Here is a 23,098-nt window from a genome sequence, read left to right as displayed (position 1 = left end):
AAGCACAAGGCAAAAGAGATGTGTTTTCTTATATTGTAAGAAGGTATGGTATACCATAAGATGTTCACTTCAGCCATTACTAGACAAAACACCCTGTAGAACCAAGGTCTCAAACTCTATTCTCTGAGATTAGACCTAAACCCATCTCTTTTCCCCAACATGAAGACCCAGGTTTGGCTCTCAATACTTAATCACTGCAGAATTTGGGTGTTTCTTTTGGATTTTATGTAAGCATGACATTGATTCTTGGCTCAAACGTTAAGTCAGAGGTATAGATACAAAGCAATACAAACAAATTTCATATGCTGTATCAGTATTAAACTTGAACAGACTGTGCATATAAAATCTGGAATGAATACTACAAGTAAGGTGTTATATGTTAACTATTTATAACGGAGATAATATAAAACCACACTCCCTCAAAGTCCAAAACTGATTCAGTACTTTTGAAATACAAGAAAAGTGTGTCATAGGAAGCAGTATCACATGAAAATCAGGTGGAAAAAAAGAAATATATACATAGCTCTAGTCCAAAATGTTGCATCTCCCATTGTTTTTAAAAAGCTCTCCAAGCTACAGTAAACAAAAAGGAAAATCCCTCATTTTTTCCATTTGTTTACGCTGTATGTTTCAGAGCAGGTTGTACAGTCAGTATCACTTTTTGGATTACATTCAACTGCAGCACTCTGATACTTTACCCCTGAAGAAGGTCATACATACACTAACCTCGACTTTGCAAGAGGATGTTTACCAGTTAGAGTTAAAGATGAAGAGGCAGTAAGCTGTAAAGTGCACAAAGAGGAAGGGGGGGGGGGGGGGGGGGAGGGGGAGGAGGAGAAAGAAGCCCAGGTGTAAGTGGTATTCTCACTCTACACTTATACAGGAGGGGAATTGCCCCTTGAATCATGAGCTCCTCACTCTGCCTTTCCCTTTGGTTTTAAAGTAGTCACAACACGCACCCATGAGTATTCTCTCAAAAAAAGAGGCTTTGTTAAAAAACATAGCCAGCTCTATTTCAGGTTGATTCCCAGTAAATGAGAGTTGGATTGGTGTTCCCAAAGAAAATGAATAGTAGGGTGTTTTTTTTAATATCACTTTCCTATGAAGCATACATAAAACTCTCTCATCTATGAGCCTAACACCTGAACACCAAAAGGGCCTGATCCCACTCCTTCCTGCTCTAAGTAGCTAAACTCCTATTAATTCCAATAGAAAAAGACCCAATGAAAGATTTTCTATTATTTTTTTAAGAAGTGCCCAACCAGCTACTCCAACAATATTCTTACTTTTAATTTGTCAGTATATAATTCAAGCATTCAAAAGGCTAAATAAAAATTTCTTGGACAGATAAGCATTTCTAGAAATATTCAGAGTTAACAGCAGACCTGCCTTTAAGTTCCTACTCCCATTCAGACATAAACACAGCTCCCAGATCCCCCTCCATTGAGATTTTTTGAGAATTCACATTACAAGCAGCAACATATATAAACATAGATCCTGATCTAAACAATGACAGCACTAACACAGTCAAGTTACCTAACCCAACGTGGTGGGTTGATCATGGCTGGATGCCAGGTGCCTGCCAAGCTGCCCTATCGCTCCCCTCCTCAGCAGAACAGGGGAGAGAAAATATAATGAAAGGTTCAAGGGTCGAGACATGGACAAGGAGAGATCACTCAGCAATTACAGTCATGGGCAAAATAGACTTGACCGGGGGAAATTAATTTATTACCATTCAAATCAGAGTAGGATAATAAGAAGTTGTAAGAGTCGGTCCAAAGAGAATGATATTGTCTCACCATTGCCAACAGAGACCTGGGGATGGAACATGGTCCTGATGGACACCCAAGACACAAAGACCCTGGGAAGGAGAACTGCATGGTACAAGGAGTACTGTGCCATTCCCTGCTACCTGGGACTGAAAGGAACAAACAGGCAGAGACAGCAGGATGTGCAAACAGTCTGCAAGGATCTGCATCCCAGCAATATGCTGAGGGAGCCCAAGAACAAGGATTGATCACTATCAGTCTTTTCAGAGTGATCAGTATGAAGATATCTGTTGCTAGCTTTTGAGGTGGAATTTACTTTACTACAGTGGGCAGAAGCTGGCACCCCCTCTGCAGGAAGCAGGCAGCAGATTCATCCTATAGCCCACGGGCCAGATACAACTCCCCAGGGTCCTCAATCCGGCCTGCAGTATTTACAGAGACACACACACACACACCCCCCACCGGGGGTTGGGAAACCAAGCAGCTGCAGATGACTGCCTGCCACTTCATCCGCCTGCCACTTCATCCGCGCGCCAGGCCCCTGGTTAAAAAGTTTGAGGACCCCTGGTTAAAAAGTTTGAGGACCCCTGGCCCAGGGTATCTATCTCCCAAGGCAATACAGTTTTAGCTTTTACTGTTACTTAGTTTTCACATCACAACATTTGCAGGGAGGAATTATGCTTAGTTGCTACAGCACAAGTATAAATATAAAAAATGGGAAAGTGACTGCAAATTAAGAAGAGCAACAAAATCAAACAAATTCAGATTAAACCTCCTGCTTTCATTAAAGTATCCTTAAAGCAATACAAGAAATAGGCTGCTCTTACATTCATGAAATCAAATATTTAGAGACTATCAGTTGTTTTAAGCAACTTGGAATATGCCTTGCCTGTCAAACATATACAATATGGTCATTTGTTAAAGTTGCTATTTACATTCTTATTGCCAAGAGGTGAAATTTTCCGTATTACATTTCTACAGTTAAAGGCTTAGCCTCAACTAAGCACCAAAAGGAAATAACAGAAATTAAACCATCTGAGACTGAAGAAAACCTCCAGTAAGACCTGCTAATTTTTAAGGGAGGGAAAGTTCCCTCCCCCAGTCCAACCTCATTCATCTCTGCTTCTTTCACCTTCAACTGGCTCAGTGCATGCACTTTTCCCATTAAATGGGAAGTGGATAAAATCCTATAAAGGAAGAAAACAATCACCAATATAAACTTGGTAAGAGATTAAAAAAAAAAAGAAGAAGATTAGAAAATAACTACTTCCTGAAAAGAGTGTGTCTGGATTTCCATAGCCATACTTACAGTTTGGGAAAACACAGCACAGGTTGTCTGAAACAGGCATCCTGCAGTAAAAGGTATTTAGGCCATTCCAACAACATTAATCGTTTAACTGATTGAGTAATTTAAGATTGCACTCTAACAATTAAAAGTTAAAATTCTTAGGAATGTTTACCTCTAACCTGCAGCACCCAGAACTTTAACAAGCTATAGTTATACTGACTATTCATCAGATTCTAGATAGCATTTTAGTATGTAACATTATCTAAGCCTTTATTAACATTCATAGGTTTGAACAATAAAATGCAATATGATATTTTTCTTTTTAAATTCATGTCTCACACCCAGAAAATAAAAACTTTTCACTATCTCAATCTGTTAAAGAAAAACAATCTAAGGAAGGGGGACAAATTATAAAACTAAACACAATTTAATTTCTCATTTAGATTTATTAAACAAGTTACTGGAATTCAACATGCTGTGGTTTGGCCTCCAAGACCAGGCTTTACACTAAGGGTAGACTGAGGACCCCAACAAAAAAAAAACCAAAGCACTTCTGGTAACATATAACATTTCTAACTTTCACTGACAAGCCAATAAACACTTTACAACTATTCTTTGACAGAGGGAAAGGAAACAATTATAAAACCACCACCATTTATTTCACTTTTACAGTGAAATATAGTGTCTGCAGGCAGACAAAAAAACACAAGGGGAGAGAAGACATAAGCCTCAGGGATGGCAAGTCTCTCTAGCGGCCAGTGAGCCAAGCAACATGCTGCTTTCATGCAATGATGAAGTAACTCTTCCCTTCCAGATCCCTGCATTCTCTCACCATTTATTTTTGGGCTTCAGCTTCTGATAACCTACCTATACTACAACTATTAGCATTTGTGATAAGCTAGTAGGTGTTGTACTTGTGGAAGCATGCTTAATGCTTTGGTTTTGTTAGCTTTGATTGCCTACTAAAATAGTCAAGGATTATACTTGTTGATGAACATGAAACCAAACCCACAAGACTATGTACATTGCTGACTAATTTTATGACTCAAGATTGTTTGTTGATTTTACTTATCTCAAACTACACATTGGTTTTATAATGGTAGTAAATCTTTTTTTGATGTGGGTCTCATGCCTACAGGTCTACCTTTTATGATAAGGGAAGGTTCTCTTTCTATGCTCTTTTAACTTTTATCATAACTTACATAAAACTGGGAGAAAAAAAAAAAAAGAAAAAGACGACCATTCCAAGTTCTTTGAAGAAAAAAACCCAGGTTTTATATGAACTCTGAAACAGATGCAGGTAAAGATAGAAAAGAAAGGGTGCTTGCCCTTTGCTGGAAGAAAAGTTGAACAGGAACCATTCCTCTATCACTACAGTTCTGGATATTATTACTAATGGTTAAAAATTGTTTTCTGGATCAGATTAACTTAAAATGAAATTCAGCAACATACTGGATTATTACATCATACCATTGTTACCTGCCTAATGTTGCATTATCACAGTGCACTTAAATGGCAAGAGAGAGACAAGATTATATATAGTTTTCAGCATTGCTCAAGATACTCAAATTGAGAAACTTGCTAGTATTTGAAGGAATTCTCTGTATCACAATAAGAAAGGCATAAACAGAACAGAGTTAAATTCTATTATCTAGCCTGTTATGATGATAAAGATAAACTGAAAACTGGGCCTTTAACGCTGTCAATATCCCATCTCTCATCAAAATAAATTGAAATACTTCAGTCAGGGCCCTTATGTAGAGGGCTATTGATTTATTTTCTTTATACTTTAAATGGTTCAAAAGAAATTTAAAGTTATATATAAAAAATGCCTTTGGTCTTGTCCCCTGCAACAACATCCCCATCCCTTTTCACTAATTTCCCCCGCTCTCCCACTTGGCAGAATAATTCAAAGGAAGAGGCTGGGTGCTATTACCAGAGTTGTCTACTCTTTAGATCAAAATAACTAAAAAAAAAAAAAAATAATTAACAAAAGCCATCAATACCCTCTTCAGTCAAATGGGAAGGAATGCTTCCAGAAGGTTGACTACTCCATGATTTGGTTATTTGTATCTGTTGAGAAAGGGTTTAAATAGATCATTCATTATAGCAAGGTAGATTAATCCTTGCTACATAGTTTACTTTTCCCTACATCTGTTTTTTTTTCCTGTTTACTTAGCCAAACAGGAGGCTTCCTCCTCTGATAAGGAGACAGACAGATATCAGGAGCTACAAACATTATAAACCATTTCCCTAGAAATCTGTCTTTTCTGCAGTCTGAATTTCTGGATTGTGACAAATGTCTATATGATGCCTGCTGTCCTCCTTAAATTCTCCAAGCAAGTCTTAGAAGTCCAGATTCATAGACCTAGCTTGGTCCTAACAAGCAATGATGATGTTTAAGATTAAATAGGATCGGTTTCCTACATAAATATTTGTACATTAGACCAACTATTTTCAAATTACTTTGAAAACACAGAATAATATCAGTAATGAACCCAAAATATCCAAAGCTTTTTGACCCCTGCTTACTCAGCAAGAAAATTCTATTTCTTACCTCCCACAGGACTTGCAAGCCCATGAGATGTTCAAGAGCGAGATTCATACATTAATTGGATCAACAAACATCTTCACATGCTCTAAAAGAGGGATGAGGGAAAACATTGCTCACCTTTTCACTGCCAATTCCCATGTATGCTTTCACTTGTTTTTATTTCATCTTTTGGTTACACAAAAAAATAAAATACATCTACCACCTCAGAAGAGGCACTGAAACCTATCGTCGTCTCATCCCTGCAATGTGAATTTCGTATGCCTGCTTGTCTGTTTGCAGCAATAATTCCTCAGTTTGAATACAAAATAACAGATGAACATTCCTCTTTATGAATTTACCCCCAAGAGCTCTGAAATGTTGCTCCATTAAAAGCACATCTCAGCACATCCTGCTGGTTTTGATCATGGGAAAACTCTTACCCCCTCCCCTGATCCCCTCTGGTCTCTCTTGGACTAGAGAGCTGAAATTAGCTATTCATTACATGTGAAGGAGTCTCACATAGTGCAGCACCTTGCTGTGAGAAGACTACTTTACATAGCAATTTCAGAACTACAGCATCTGCTACCTTATTATGTATATTTAATACCGCTGCATAATGTACAGAATTATATGCTGTTCATGGCTTGCTTATCCAGATATTATGTAGTCTTCCCTTTGAAAAACATTGTACTTTTTATTATGTCTTCTCCCTGGTGTTCTTTGTAACAGAGCCCCAAACAAATGGCTCAGACTATTCTAGACCAAAAAACCCTCAGGACTCAGGGTGAGGTAACCAAATGTGACAAGCTTCTGGCCTGCAACTACTAACATAATTTAGTTTATTTCCTGTGTTTCACTCCCCAGTCTTAAAGTTTTATATTGTTTTGATATGAAAGGAAGTGGAAAGGGAACAATATCCGGACAACTGGTGAGAAACCTATTTCAGGTTATTCTTGCCACTGGAAATATGAATACTTGTAATTAGAGAAGTGGCCTTTGCAACAAGTTTTATTCTTTCTACTAGAGAACACTAAGTATTAATATTAAAGTTATACTACATACAGTTATTAAAATTTTTTTCACAGTAGAAAATTACTTCATAGAGGAGAAATAAAAGCTTTAAAACAGAGAAACAAGTGTTTTTGGAGTCAAGTGTTGGAGCAACATATGTAAGACATTTCACGTCCTTCAGAAAATACTTCAGTGTGCTCCTACACCAGACAGTCTTAAAACCAATCCTCCCTACACCTAACTGGGGGAAAACAGATTATGAATATGGTTATTCCAAGTGACAAAATGACTGGCCATTTAGTCTAGAAGGCAGTGAGTACTAGCATGTGTGGTTCCCAGCTCAGATTTCGACTTTAATTACATACTTCCAAAGCAGCCCAAGTAAAAGGTAATAAATCTCTGCATTACTAAAGCGAAGCTCTCTGGGAAGTATTATTTTAAACTTGCTTTGGAGCAAACAATCTGCTCTCTGTTAGAGGACAATTGCAATGCAAGGCAAGATTCCAATATACTTGGATAAAATAAGCTTTATCTCAACTAGATGCTCAGGATTATGCAGGCAAACATTTGCTCTAAAATTAGTTTTCAGATAAATTTTGATGTTAGGAAGATTTGGGGGCTATGACAACACAGAAGTACCCCTACAGGCTGCTTTAGGATGTTAGGAACAAATTTCCAACTTGAACATTTTCCTTGTTTCAAACTGCAAATAGATCTAAACATGAAAAAAGCAATAGACACCCCCTTGCTGGCCAGACAGAACTTCAACATAGTCTTCTCTTAACTGCTATGAGTACAGATAGCCAAACAGCCCACTTTTTTGATATGAAAGGATATGCCCAAGGCTTTCCTATCCCTCCTTTTTTTATTTACGCAGCAGACAAGCCTCATTCCTGAAGACCAAGAGACTCCAATGGACCGGGCCTTTCTGTTCATTCAACACACACACAGGCCGCTCTGATGTGCGACCCAAACACTGTCCTGAGAATTCTGTAAAGCAGAGCATCACCACATTGCCTGACAACTTAGAGAAATCAGTAAGCTGAAGTAGGTTGCTGCCTGCTATGCATTGCTGATCAGAGTATGGACTGCAGATACTGAGAAGACTGTACCAAGGAGGTACTGCAGAAGGGAAGACCAACATATTTCCACCCTCCCCGCTGTTACATGTGGTGCACACACACAGTTCACATGCAATCAGAACAACAAGAACATTGTCAGTTAGTCTTTTCCATTTTGGGTCTGCTTAAGACATTCTATAAAGCAACAAGAAAGATACTTTGATTTTTTTCTGTGTGTGTGTGCTATTACAGGAATATACAAAGGTGGTTTTTTTTAAAGAAGCTATTCAAACAACACATCAATACCTATCAAGGTCAGGCAATGCTGATGTTATCAGTGAGGAAGGACAGTCACAACTATTGAAATCTGTTAAGCATATGAGGGTGAGTGGAGCCTTTTTTCAAATGAATCATGTCAGATTCAGAACAAAAAAACCCCCAACCAAACATAAAAAAATATCACCAAACAAAATCCCCCAAAATTCTATTTCTTCCATCATAGACATATTTAATAAAGACAACCCCCTTGTAGCCCATACGAAGAGAAACAACCCAAATACCAAAATCATGAAGCAGAACAAAGATTCTCTTTAAAATGGTTAATTTTTTTAAATTAATCTACATACAATTAATGAAGTAGAAAAATAGAACTGTTATATTCTTGTTTTGCAAATGTAATATGTTTTAAAAAAATTCCTGCCAGGGGAGGGAGGGGAAGAGGCAGGCAGCCTTGCAGGAAGACTCACCCCATTTTAAAATAAATAGATAAAAAAGTCTGCCACCATTTATTGATGTTTCTTACCTCAAGTCTTAGAAAAGGTTATTTTGCCACTTAACAGCTGAAGGATCATATTTTCTCATAGCTGTGTCACCAAGAACAGAATCTGATCTCGTTATCTCCACCAATTTGATGGTGGCTAAGTTGATGCTAAGAATTTTTCAGCCTAGTCTATAATCTACTTTTAGAAACTATGAAAAACCACTAAGCTGACTATTTTAATGCATCACGGTAAACAATTACCCAACTGATTAAAAATATACTAACAGTAGCAGAGTATGCTGGGCATCCATACCCTGCAAAAAAACCTATTTTCCTTCTTCACTCAACAGTAGTTCTTCAGTCATACAACAGTTAGCAAAATGTACCAAGTTTTAACCTTTCAAGTAGGAAGACAGAATGGGATAAGGGTGAGGAAAGGACCTATTAAAGAAGTTAATTTCTGGCTTCGTGAAGGCTTATCTGAAGCACAGTATTTAACAGTTGTTTAAAATATGCATAACTAGGTTTGGAATTGTTATTCTGATTTAGAGCAGGAGCACGTTTATGTGTAAAGTAAATACTCTTTGACATCAATTTAGATCATCTATCAGAAAAAATCAACTGCAAGTTTAATAAGCATTATTTGTATTCTACATAGTAGTCTATTTGTTCTTTCAAGCCACTGCAATGATAACACATTTAAAGTCTTCTACTGTGTACTAAATCTAAGGTACCTAGGCAAAGCACAGCATATTCCAGTTGGATGCTTCCCAAGTCGTATCACTCAATTTTTAAAATATTATTGCCATCTGGCTACTAGGCTTTGTTTACCAAAGCAGTAGCTGTGTACACATTTCTACAGCAGTTGTAGTAAAAAAAAATAAAAAATATACTGTTTGGTTAAGTGGTTAAGTTACAATTCACTTAAAAAAAAAACAAAACAAAAACATAACAGAAAAACTATTTTATCAAATCAGTTTACCACTGTACCTAGAAAAATTAAATATATGTAGCTTTGTGTTTTGCTTGCTTTCTCATTTCAGAGCTTTCATGTTCTTCAACTCATTTCCCATCTACACTGGCACAGGAAAGAAATAACAGCAACAGAAAAATTTGTCAAGAGCTAAATAAGTAGTCTTGTATTATCTGCAATTCCTTTCCGGATGAGCACTGCCACTATAAATGTAGGACGCTGAAATGCTGTTATGCTAGTACCTCAGTTCTTAGGGTACATAGCAAGCCATACAACCCTCTCAGAGACACCCCAAAACCAAACTGAAAGCTCTGATAAATTCCAGGGACTCTTCCCAGTGTCTAAGCCACACTAAAAACAAGTATTTCAATTTTGACTAATCTGAAACAATGCACAATGAAAGCTGGGGAAGTCTTGGGAGCAGCGGGAATATTTAAATTGGAAAGAGCCTGCAGGGATTTTTCCTATTCAGGCCAGAAACCACAAACTCAAAGCTCTTTGTGATCAAGTTGTCATGGCAGCACAAAACACACTCGAGGCAACTTACAGTGTGGATATCTTATAGGTATACAGCACAGAGGAATTCTGATCTTTAAAAAAAAAAAGACTGTGGCCTCAGAGAATAGATATCCTTGGCTGGATAAAAGCCAGTGATAATGTAATTACAGCAGAGTTTTTTTTAAAGTTCTGCTGTCCTTAAAACCTTGCCTAAAGCTCCATCCAGATACCTATTCATTTCAATACTCAAATAAGCAACTACTAATTTGTTTATATCTGGTTAAAACATGCTCAACTAGATTACAGTTGTACCAATTTAAAGAAAAAATGCATGTGTTTGTGTGCAAGAAAATAGTCTGATGGCAATTTGGATCAACTACCAGAATCAACTGCACACTTAATAAGCTAAGGGATAACTAACAAGCATTGTTCATACTTATGTGAATATGTTGAGCTATATGCTGTTGGCTCAAGTTTTCTACCAGCAACTCTGTACATGCATACACATTCCTCATGACAGTCACAGCTTGTTCCTAGATCTGAATGAAGACTGTAGACTGATAAAGCGCTTTACAGTCCGGAATAGCTTTGCAGGCTGATTTTGCAGACATTATAGTAGAAAAAAGGGTTTCTTTGTTCTCATCCAGAGAGCAGAATTTTCTGTCCTACAGTTTGTTTGCATGTGTTGATGTTTTAGAAAGAACTCTGTATTTTTGGAAGCAATAATCAGGCTTTTACTTTTGTTTCTCTTCTCTCTGGAGTCAGATAACCCCAGTCCCTGTGAGAAGTGATATGTTCAAGCCCACCATGACCGACACAGGTACATCATCTAGCCAAGTTTTAGCCTGAACTGACTTAAATGCTTTATATAAGATTTCAGGCCATCAGAGCAGTTTCCCCTTGTTAGCGAACAAAAAGGTTTTTTAAAAACAAAACATATACACTTTTGATTCATAAGCAATCCAAAAAGCCCCCACCAGAACATAATTGTGAGAAAAATCACCCAATACACATGGAAGTCAGCAAGTCTATTAAAGTAAGATACCTTCATTAATAGATCCTAAAGTGTCAGAAAAATTACCATTAGAAGTTCTATATGAACCATCTACTGGGCCAAAAAGATAAATTAACATAAGTGTTTTCTCTTCTTCCTGTTTTATACAAAACAGCTTTGAGAAGGTCATCTAAAAAGAAAAGCTAAGGAGCCACATATTAGCTTTCCTCAAATATTTTCATAACATACTGCATATTTCATCCCCAAGATAAAATAAGCCCTAATATAAAAGATTCAAGTAACTAAATATTAGTGGACAGTAATAACATGATCCTGATGTTTTATGATACTGCTCAGCTGCTGGATATTTGAGCATGACCAGTGCTGTCTCGGAAGTATTGTGCTTTAGATAAAGAAAGCCAGTACAGGTTATACAGCAGAACATAGTAGGTAAATCTCTGAACAGATAAGTAGTGGAAAAAATATTGAACGATTAAAGGATTTTCAAATTTCTCAAGTTTGAACAAATTCAGGAATTGGTGTGAATCAATGAGTAAGCACTAAGCAAGACAAAAAACATAGATAGGAAAAAATAGACAAGATACAAGAACTGCAACACCAGATTATTACTCCTTAACTCTACTTATCTCCTAGAGAAGTTTACTACTGTGGTGCTTACTTCGAAAACATGTCCCTCCAAGAGATGGATTTGAGATCCTTCAAAACACAGCTGGCAGGGAAGAATGGTATTCAAGTACCAGATTTAGTTTAACTTTTTTTTCAAAAGAGATAGGAAAAAAATTAAATGCATTACCTTGTATGAAAACATTAATTTTTTATATTGCCTTATATCTTCCACCCCAACCTTTTATGTGTGGCTTATCTGGTAAATCTTATAATGACAGAGAGTTGGCACTGATACACTAAGTGTTTTTCCTGTTTGTACAGCATATACTTATACACAGTTCCAGTCTCAATGAAACCTCTAGAAGCTACCAAAATAAATTTATATTTAGTTTTAAAACATAGCCTCCAAGGAATATACCGCAATCTAAACACATAAATGAAATGCTTCAAGAAGTGGTGATGGTTTTGTTTCTCTCCTCCCTCTCCACTCTTCAGCTTTGCAAGAACAAGAAATCCCCTTTAATTCTCCCCCTGCTTCTGACCCACACCTAACTGCTTTTCCATTGCTAATACTAGCTGGGGTAGCTATGGATGAAAGCATTATTCATTTGCCCTGGGCTTCAGGAGCTGAAGTCTACAGTTCAATTTGCACAGGTTGTCTAGATTGCATCACCATCTCTCCAATGATGCACATACATCTAAATTGAAATGTAGCACAGGCCAAAGTTTAAATTAATGTTGTTGAGAAGAGGGAGGCAGAATTGTTTTGAAGTTCTCCCTGAAAAGCAGCCTGTTTATTAGAATAAAGCAGTTTGTTTCTATCATTCCTTTGTCCGACAAGTTTGGGCTAGTTAGAGTTCATTTATGTCTCAAAGCATCGAATTAACCTTTGAGGACATGCATTTTAAAAATGGCTATTTGCTTATGCTTTCTGAATTGCTAATGATTTTTTTATTTAAAAGAGAAAAAGGAAAAAAGAAACCCAACCCAAAACAAACCACAAAACACACATAGCTAGTCCCCAAAAGGAAAAAGGGCCTTCACCTCAAGCAAATTAGGCATTGATTTTATGTCCATGTCAGCACAAGCTGACTATATCTTAATTAAACTTAATAAATTAATTAGGTAGCTGAAATGCTGTCAAACAAAAATATTGAAAATATTGCTTAATTACCGAAGAAATACTTTTTGGCATATCATACACAACTTTCTCCCTCCCCTCCACATAGACAAGCTCCAACACTCACAATATGAAATCCCCACTAACAGCAACAGCTTCCAAGCATACTTTGCACCGACTTGCAATCATTAACACAATACTGCTTGTCTTGTTAATCCTGATTTTAATAAACTACATGTCAACTCATAACACAAATAGAATTATTTATAAGTGTTGGAGTTTTTAAAAGAAATAAAGCCTATGTGCTTTTAAACTAGGTAACGATAAGTATTTGGGACAAGTTCTCTAGACATTAGGCTTTCCATTCCCAATCTCTGAAACCACTTGTGGTTTTTGTCTGCCCCTCACAAACATCATCTAAACTAAAAATTGCATTTCAATGAAAACCTTACAAAACATTCTCAAACCCGCAAATATTCTTCAAAAACAATCAAGTTGCAGTCAAATTATTCCAAACAGATACAGTTTGAGCAAAAGTTCATACCTGGTCATTTGCTTTCTCAAATCTGTTTGGTTGTTTTGCATTCATTTCCTCCTCCCAGTAGATAGAGGCAGGAAAACAAACTGCAGATAACATTCCTGCCACATGCAGGTCCTACTAGTTAAAAGGACTCTAATTTTAGGTAGAAATAGCCAAACAATAACACCACTAGCTCAGCTCCAGCAGCCTGCAGAACAGCAGCTAGCAAAGCTAGTGCCAGCTAAATTGTTTCAAAGAGGTTGGGTAGTGGGAGAAGCCCAAGGTAGCACACACACCTGCCTGGGAAATGTCCTTACCTACCAAAAAGAATCACCAAGAACTCACCAGGGATTATTTTGTTGTGCTCCATTCAAATGGAAAGTTTGTATTTATAGGGAACAAGCCACATTAACTGTAAAAACTTCAGAATTATCCAAAACTTTCAGCCAAAAAGAACCACTTCTATGCTCTTTCACAGTCAAAAACGTTTCAGACTCAGCATCCACAAGAGCTCAAATATCGTACCAAATGTAACTATTCCCTTTCAGCCAGGGCAAGACTCACAAACTCAGATACTCCATGGTATCTTAAAAAGACACTGATCACCTAAAAATCAACTAGATTACTCAGTATATACTCTGTGACAATCTGTAGCAACAAAAGCACTGCCTAGATGTTGCTAGGTACTAGTTCATAGTAAATACAATTGTAACTTGCTAGTACAAAACCAGCTGTTATTTTGAAGGCAGCAAAAACATTCAGACAACAGATCTTTATGCAGGCAAGTGAGGTCAAAGTTTTCTTTGTATTTCCACCTGTCAATATAAGAAGTATCTCACCGCTTTATGCCAAAACAAGGAAGAGAGCAGTAAGCAAAGAAAAACACCCACCTGCAGAAATCTGCTTATGAAAAAGCTCCTTTGTTACTTTCATATAATTATTGTGTTATTTGTTGAAGCATCAATGCACAGAAAAAGTATTAGTACAGAGTTACCCACAGCAGTTACTTCTGAACTCAGAGGAATTATTCTTTTAGTGTGTGCAGTTATCAGCATGGAAAGTCAAATACTGTACTTTTACATTATTACAATTTTATTAGCTGCAAAAGTGATAAAGTATTATTAAAACCACCATATAATTCCAGCCAGGTAGGAGCAAGTATGTCAAAACCTGTGAATCCTTTTCCTTATTTTTTTTCAAGGTGTTAGCATTATAATAACACGTTGATTACAAGGATCTGTGCAGCAACTGTCACTTCAAAGAGCATATGTTGAAATAGCCTCAAGAGAAAAAGTTTCCAAAAATTTCATTGTCGGCCAAAATCAAGTCTGTACTCTTTTAGTCTGCTCTTACAGATACTACAGAGAGCACTAGAGAAATGCGGATGGCACTTGTAGTGGGTTGACCTTGGCTGGATGCCAGCTGCCCACTAAGCAGTTCTATCACTCCCCTCCCTCAGCAGAATGGGATGGGGGGGTTGGGGAGAAAATAAGATGGAAAAAAACTTGTGAGTCAAGATAAAGGGAGTTTAATAAAGAAAAAGCAAAGGTCGTGCATGGAAGCAAAGGAAAAAAAAAAGATTTATTCTCTACTTCCCATCAGCAGGCAATATCCAGCCACTTCCCAGGAAGTAGGGCTTCAGTATGCATAGTGGTTGCTCCAGAATACAAGCATCATAACCAGTGCCCCCCTCCCCCCCCCCCCTTAGCTTTTATATGTGAGCAGACATCATATGGTATGGAATAGTCCTTTGGTAACTTTGGGTCAGCTGTCCTGGCTATGTCCCCTCCCAAAAGCTTGCCCACCCCCAGCCTACTGGTGGTGGGAAGGTTAGAGACAGCCTTGATGCTGTGCCAGCACTGCTCAGCAGTAGCCAAAATACTGGTGTGTTATCAACACCTTTCTAGCCATGAATACAAAGCACAGCACTATGAGGGCTGCTATGGGGAAAATTAGCTCCTTCCCAGCCAGACCCAATACAACACTGTATCTCAATGTACTATTACAGTATCTCTGTAGCCTAAGTACCAAACTGTGATATGAGTATTAGCCAGCTAGTACAAAAGAGCTCTGTAATACATTTCAAGGCTAAGAACAAGTGTACATCACGTTTCACAGAAAATAATCTTGCATACTTGAGCCATCACAAGCAGTTAACAACAAAGAGGATGCAAACTCTCTTTAACCAAATTTTAACTGAGTGGGATCCATTTTTTCCATAACTCTGGGCCTCCTACTAGCACAGAGACATCCAAATCATGCCAACTGGTGTCTTGCTTTCAGAATGCAGACAAATTATATACTCAGCACAATGAGCTGTGCCATTTACATTCTAAAATTAATAAAACACAGTTTATATTTTGCAGAATAAGGTAAGAGTGGAAATACAGTTGGCATCAAAAAAGATTCAAATATAAAAAAAAGACACAACAGTTCTAAGTTAATAAGTTTTCCAGAGACTGAAAAGTCATTTTAGCAAAAGTTTAAGAAAATGCTCCACTCACTTGTTTAGCTACAGTCCCCTGTGGATACAATTATTTTACTTTTATTAGAAGTATTAAGAGAAAATTTTAAATAATTGTTACAGTGGTCAAGCCAGCCTCCTGCAGTCAAGTCTATGTCATGCAGAAGAGTCTCAGCTGAGCAGCAGCAAGGAGGAACTGGATGTTAATGTCTCTGGGAACCACACATTTGGTGTGGGGTTCCCAGAGACATTAACATCCAGTTCCTCCTTGCTGCTGCTCAGCTGAGACTCCTGCAGTCCCACAAGATCTCCTGATAAAGGGCACCAATTACACTGTCACTATGGCTCACGTACTGATGTAGGGACAATATGGGATACTGGACAGACAGACTTGCAGTAAAAGCTGCTAAGTGTCTGGGGAAGAAGAGATGGAGAAGTGATATGCAGCAAATAGGATGGGACAGAAAAGTTGTTTGTCATGATGTGAATAAGCTGTAAATAATATGGTCAAGTTTGTATTCATAAACCAATATTCTTTTAATGCATAAATAAGCTTGTAATTGTATAGCGACAAAGGGGTTAAAATGTCTGAAAGATCATATAGACTGTTCTGGCAAGAAAGTTGCAAATCTCTGCAAGGGGAGCTGTCCTCCTTATCTGCAAAGCAAGTTGTCCTACCAAGGAGATAATGGGACAGCTGGATGTCCTTGAGTAAAATTACAAGGGGTATTGTAAAAACCCTGGGAAAGATTTCTACAAGTCTGCCAACTCATCACTTTTGAGACCTAAGGTGAAAAGTACACCATGAGGAATACCTACGGCCTTCCTCCCATAGACCACTGCCCACATTCTAAAGACCCCGGCCCACAATTTTTGGAAGAATCTGCGCAAGCGTGAAAGACTGATAAGCTAATTAGCATACGAAGCGAGGGTAGGCGGGTTCAGGTAATGAATATGTATAGGCGTTAATGGAATATTCATTGTTTCATTATATAAATATAAGATAATCTGCCCCTCTGGGTGTGTACGATTGGTGGAAGGATCCCCCGTACACCCGGCGCCAACAATAAAGAATATTTAGTCACTAAAATCTGGTTTTGGACCTGTGAATCAGTCACCCCTACTGTGTCCAAATCCCATCAAGGCAAGCATCAAGCAAGAGATTTTCATTCTTTTGATTCACCAAACCAGAGAAGAGAAAGAGAAGAAGAAGAAAAAAGCCAACAAAACCCTGCCTTTTTAAGGCTAGAGGGGTATCTTCATCCCCACCCCATGAAAATTAAGAAACAGCTGCAAAACAAAGGCATTTATTTGTCATGGAACATTAAAAAAAAAGGGGTGGGAAGAGACACTTGGTAAACTTTCACATTCATCTGCAAAAAGTTCTACTCAGAATCACTAGAAATGCCTTTTGCTGCACTTAAAAACAAATTATTTTTGGCTACTAATACTACTCAGGAAACTAGTTCTGTTGAGTGTTATTTTCTTACCTATTCAAATAGCTGCCTAATTTATTATTCCTAACTTATCCACCAGCTGTGAGAGCACTCTGCTCTCACTTCTCTGGCTGTAAGAGTTCACCAGATGGACAATCCCCAAAGACAGACCTAGCAGGGGAAGAAAAAGTAGTCTTAATCAGAGTCCTTGCTAAAGTACTTTCTGTACAAGCTGTATGTGAAGTTGCCTTTTAGTTAATGCCTCTAGAAAAGAAGTGAGGCAAGGCCATGTTGTGTTTCACAAACTTCTTTAGTTATTAAAACTCAAGACAAGAATGCGAATTTTGCACCAGTACCCCTTTACTGGAGTAGTCAATACAAGAGAAAAACCCCAACATGTCACTTAATACCCTGTCAGGGAAAGGAGGATCACCCAGGGAAAGTCATTATTACCCACACAGTATTCATTAGGAGTTTGATCTCTGTGCCTATTATTCTATTATTACCTTTTCAGAAGCACTCTGGTATTTTGTTCCTGCATACTTGTACTGAATTGCTAATACTGCATTAGTACAGATGAACAAGTCCTCTACAAGACAGGACCATCAGCTGGTAGAGCACAAAGGGAAAACAACAGGCCATTTCAGTATCAGCACTGAAGCACTGCTCCATAATTCTTTTTAAAGTTACAATAAACACTATGCTGCACAGGATTTCTTAGTGGATACATTACTGGGTATGTTTCCCTTCAGTTTACAGGGGAAGGGCCTCTCTCTAAACTGCTTCTAGGTTTCTTTCATTATGAGTCACCATGATGAGGGACTTTGAGGTACTAAAGAGCACTACACTTTGAAAAACCAGGTTCCAAAAAAGTGAAAGTGAATATGAGAAACTCTACCATAATACCAATGAAAATCAAGTACACAAGACTGTTTCTGCCATGTTAATTCAGAGATTTAATCAACAAAGAAAAAAAGAAACGCATGCTTACATGCATTTTACTAAAATATCTACCTCCACACCAAATTAAACCTCCGACAGTGAATTTCAGAAGCAGGCAATGCGTTTAGCTTTATGTGGTGCCTATTCTTTGTGGAAATGCAGAACTTCAATGAGTCTCTCATGGCTCAAACCCAACATACCCAATTTCTATTCAATACGCAACAATATTCAGGTAGCTTGAAAGCTCCAAAGTCCTGTTTCATTATGGTCTGTGCCACATTTAAGTAGACTTAGTAATTTTATAGCTCAAGAGGAAATCCCAGATTGTGCTCACTGGAATGAGAGGTGTAAAACTAGTCTGATTCACAGAGGCAACCGTTCAGAGGCTTCCTTATAATCATGCTACTGTATTACTACTGCCTGGATGCCCCAGACAGAACTTGAGGCACCATGGTATGCACTGTCCAGCAGTAGTCATGAAATTTAATAATAATCTCCAACAGACATGACTGGAGAAAGCAACACACAGAAGCAGAGTGACTCACCCCAAGGAATGCAGCACCTCAGTAGTACAGAAGATATTCACCTCTTCTGACTCCTAAAGCCCCAACCACTGACTAGATCATATCTCAAATTTTAAAAGGTATTTTCCATACTAGTAAACCTGGTCTTTTTTAGCTCCTCTTAAGACTTGGCCCCAATACCATCTGATAATGAATTTCATGAACTAGTGTTGTCTTGCACAAACAAGTTTCTTTTTAACAGTTTCAAAATTTGTTATCTCCAGTCTGCTGATTGTTCTCTCATTTGTATTTATTATTAGGAACAGGTAACTATACTGATGCCACACACATCTACAAAATCATTCACAAGATAGGAAGTGGGGGAACAAAGAGAAATGGGCTTATCTTGAATTTTTTTCCATCTCCCCTCTCCTTCATAAAACTCTTAGAAAATCAGTTCCATCATGTATGTATATTTAAATGCCAAATGAAGTCTTGCAACCTTGTATCTCTAAATTACAACAGGATTAGACTGTTTTATACAAGACTTAGTGACAAGCACACACTGACCAGAGACACCTGTGATGAGAAACACCGCCCCAGAAGTTTTGCAAATGTCATGAAGACTAGAAGCAGTAAGACTGATTATAGGAGGAAAGGTAGTCCAAAAAAAACCCACAAAACCCAAATTAGAAAAGCCAAAAGAGCAGCTTTAAAGCAGCTGCCTGGACCTGCTTAGCAAGTGTCCAGACAGCCCAGAAGCCTCTGCAATCAACAGTTCTCCCAAAATCCTTAAAAAAGAAACATTTAAGTAATGCTCCGTTTACCTATATTGCCAGTAAAGGTCATATTGAAACATGCTTTGTCACTATTCCACAGCTTGCATATTTTCCAGATACAAAATATGACTGTATTTGTTTCATTATAATCCAGAACCATAAATCCACACTGAATCTGATTATAGACTTGAAGAGAATATAACCCAGAAAGCAATCAAATCCCCCAAAAGGCTGTTTTTATTAATTTTGTACCAAAACCTTAACACCTTGCAACCCTCAAAATACTTTTCTATGAAGGTTTTCCCTAATTATTTTTTTTTTAAAAAAAAAGCAGCTGTGATGGTACCATGGCATTTTTATCACTCTGGTGCTTCTGGCTGTAGCTGATACCCAACAAATCACTTCCATATAGGGCAGACAACTCACAAGCTTCTGCTTCAGAACCTGGCTGGGCTGAAGATAGACTGGATAGGCAGGGGAAGGAGCACCAATGGTGGAAGATACATACCACCTCCCAAAATCCTCTAACCCCAAAACCGCAAAAGCTAAAGCCTCTTCACCAGCTCATCCATGGCACTGAAAACAAAATACAAAAGCAGAACTTGCACCATTGGGGGAAACATTATTTTTCAGTTAAATGACAACTTTGCCTTTATACTGTAGGCTGCAGTACGGCAGAGCAAGATGAAGAAGAGGATGGAAGCAGCATGGAGGCCACAGGACCTTGGCACCAGGGGGTGGGGTGGGGGGTATATTTCAAGGCAGCCTGCCTGCCTGGCCCTCAGCTGAACCACCCACCCTGACATCAGCTAGCAGCTGAGGCAGCATTCCCTAACAGTTCAGACAAATCCACTGGTGAGAAACTTAGAAAGTCCTCAGCTGTAGTGAAGAAAGCAAAGGCTTGGTCAGGAGCCAGACTACTGAGCTCTGCATTTTGTAATGCACTTCCTTTTTATTTAGCAGCTTGCATGATGCCTTGGCCCCTTCCACCTTTAGCCCTTTATTCACCCACACACACCCATGCACCTTGAAATCGGGTTTACAGCTGCAGTGCTTCCTTGTCATCCACTCCCACAATGCTGGGCTGGCAACCCTCCATTAAAAATACCAGAAAAACTGAGAGGCTGCAGCAACCAGGGGAGTTACTGTCACATTTATTCAAAACTGTGTGTCAGAAAAAGGAAAAAGAGGAACTAACCCAAAGTACTGCAAAGTAGACACAAATTCAGCAGTAACATTCACAGCCAAAAGATTACCTTAATTTCCTCTGGTTCTGCATGACTGCATGTTGACAGAGACAGTTGGATGCTGATACTGCATTTACAGCTGCTCTGATTTTAATCAGATTTTTATATATGATATTTAAACATTAATCCTGAAAGTGCCACTGGTCACAGATTCATCCATACAAACCAGAGAAACCAGCAGATTGCCATTTGTGCTGCACCGGGGGCCGGGCTCAGGGTAAACACAGGAAGATGTGATTCTTGTCACACTGAGCTGGCCATCTAATTTAAGAAAAGACTCAAAACAAGCAGATCTGAAACCAGAGGTGGGGAGGAGGCTAAGAATAGCTGTGGCTGCTATATACACTATGCAAGTGATTCCAATAATCTCTACAAATCTCAAAAAATGAAGTTTTCTGAAGGTCATGTTACCTTAGTTTCCACATTTCATTCATATAGCCCTATTACTTTTTGAGACCTATTTTAAAGCTGTTTAGACAGTATAGTGTAGCAAATTCCTTCCTCAAAGTCTTCCATTTTGTAATGTTATCTAATCACAGATTCCTATTCTAAACCATCAAGTTTAGCTCTATTTTTCTAAGCACATGCCATACAAAAATAAATTTCTAGCACACACAGCATTTTTCCCCGATTGGGTGAACATCTATCCAGTACATGCTGCCTCACCCAGCAAGGGACACTCATTTTAAAATAGCGATAACCCTAAGAAATACTTGTATAAGATTCTTTGATTTTGACTGTCAGCATCACCTCAGTACCATAACATTACAGATACTACAAACCAGAATCAATCTGAGAAATGTCATAGCAAAACTAGAGATAAGTTTTAATTCAGCTAGCAAATAAATTGCTGACAATGTGAAACTGCCACAGAAAATTCTTTACAAAAAGCGTGAAAGCATTTTATAGATGTTTAATTTTGATCAGATGTTTCCAGATCCCCACTAACATTTACAACACAAGTAATCATATTCCTGTAACCAGGTCAGATGGCCCAAGTCCAAAGAAAAAAAAACCCACAAAACACATCTAGTACTTCCTGAAGAGGGGCAAAGTACACTGTTGACAAGGATTCATAAGTTTACAATTACCTTTTTTATAAATTACAAACTAGATTTCCCAAAATGGATTTTCACGTTTTTAATCAGAAAAAAACCCTAAAGTTCCTCACTTAAAAACAAAAAACCCCAGAAAAAGCCATCTCATCTAGCATTCTTCAGAACAGGGCATTGCTCAGAGACAGTTAAAGCAAAACAAAAGCTTTGACTTCTGAACCATAATTTTTCATACTACATTTTAATTTGAAGGAGATACAGTACAGCCTGTGCTCCTAAAATGTATGAGCAAGTAGGGTGGGGAAAATAAAAGGATGTCTCTTCCCTCACATTCCCTCCGTGCCACCTATGCAATCTAAAACATGATTTCAAGGAAAGTCCCTTTTCCACTTTTCTATAACCACCACCATTACAAAGTATAGGAGCTCTAGTTGTCAAGACTCTCCAGAACTGAAGCTTTACAACGTTATAAAACTACAACACTTGGCACATTTTTTAACTTACAGCAAAAAGGATTTCAAATATTAACAAATATCTAACAGTTCTACAACTCCTTTCATGTTAAGTTTTATAAATCCTGCACAGATTGCATGTGGTGGCAAGCTGGACAAATTGAAGAGTTAACTATAAGTAAAAACATTTTATATGACTGCATAACTGACACCAGTATCTAAATGCATGGAATGAATCAAGTTCAATGCTTTCAAAGCACTAAGGCACTTTTTGAATATAAGTTCCCTACAGCTACTACAACCACCACAACATACATATTTTAAGGCAAGATTTTATCAGCATATACAGCAACACACAAAAAAAAAAAATCAAGCACACTAGGGGATGACTTAATATTTGCTGTGGGGGCCATAACTTTTAGTTTTCTTGACATTTACAAATTTGGTCTCTGCTTTAAACATGCAAGCTCTTTATTTCTTTTACATGTACTAGTTAATAGAGTTGAAAAGGATCTGTTGCTTTATCTGATCTATCACTGCAGTGTACAATTCACAGATTTATAGACATTTACCTTCCTGAAATATTCCTAACAATGCCAATTCCACAAAGAGACTAAAATGTTCCACTGGGTAACTGACAGTAGTGTTAAAGGGATTTCACAATTACTGAGATTTCACTTTCTTAGTTTTAGGTTTTAATTTGGTATGCTTCCATGAACTATTAAAAAATAGCTCCCCACATGCCCCCCCTGTTGCTTTTGTTCCAGTAATGCCTCTAAATCACCTTTGCTGATAAAACACTAGTTGAGAAACATTTAGTACATCTCCTTTTTAGACACTACAGTGTTATAAAATTCAAATTAACAGTTACTTTCAGATGCAAAGTGGACAGACATTTTGAATTTGGATTTAGCTTTACATTATGTTTATAACGCTTCCTCGAGATGCTTCCAAGTAGTGCTCCCATTGAGAACAATATCATTTGGATGGTTTTTACCTTATCACCATTGCAATTATTTCAGTAATCCTCAAAAGAAAAAAAAAAAATCATTAGTACAGAAGCTAA

The 23,098-nt window shown here is 37.9% G+C and overlaps 1 protein-coding gene across 1 annotated transcript in view; it reads right to left on the bottom strand.

Annotated features, from left to right (window-relative positions):
* The window catches only part of LOC121080515 (zinc finger SWIM domain-containing protein 6-like), a 115,086-nt gene that overhangs the window by 58,868 nt on the left and 33,120 nt on the right, over positions 1–23,098 (bottom strand).

Source organism: Falco naumanni, chromosome W (genome assembly GCF_017639655.2).
Source record: "Falco naumanni isolate bFalNau1 chromosome W, bFalNau1.pat, whole genome shotgun sequence".
Lineage (NCBI taxonomy): Eukaryota > Metazoa > Chordata > Aves > Falconiformes > Falconidae > Falco > Falco naumanni.
Note: the sequence above shows the minus strand (reverse complement) of the source record. Positions and strands in the feature narration are given on the sequence as shown.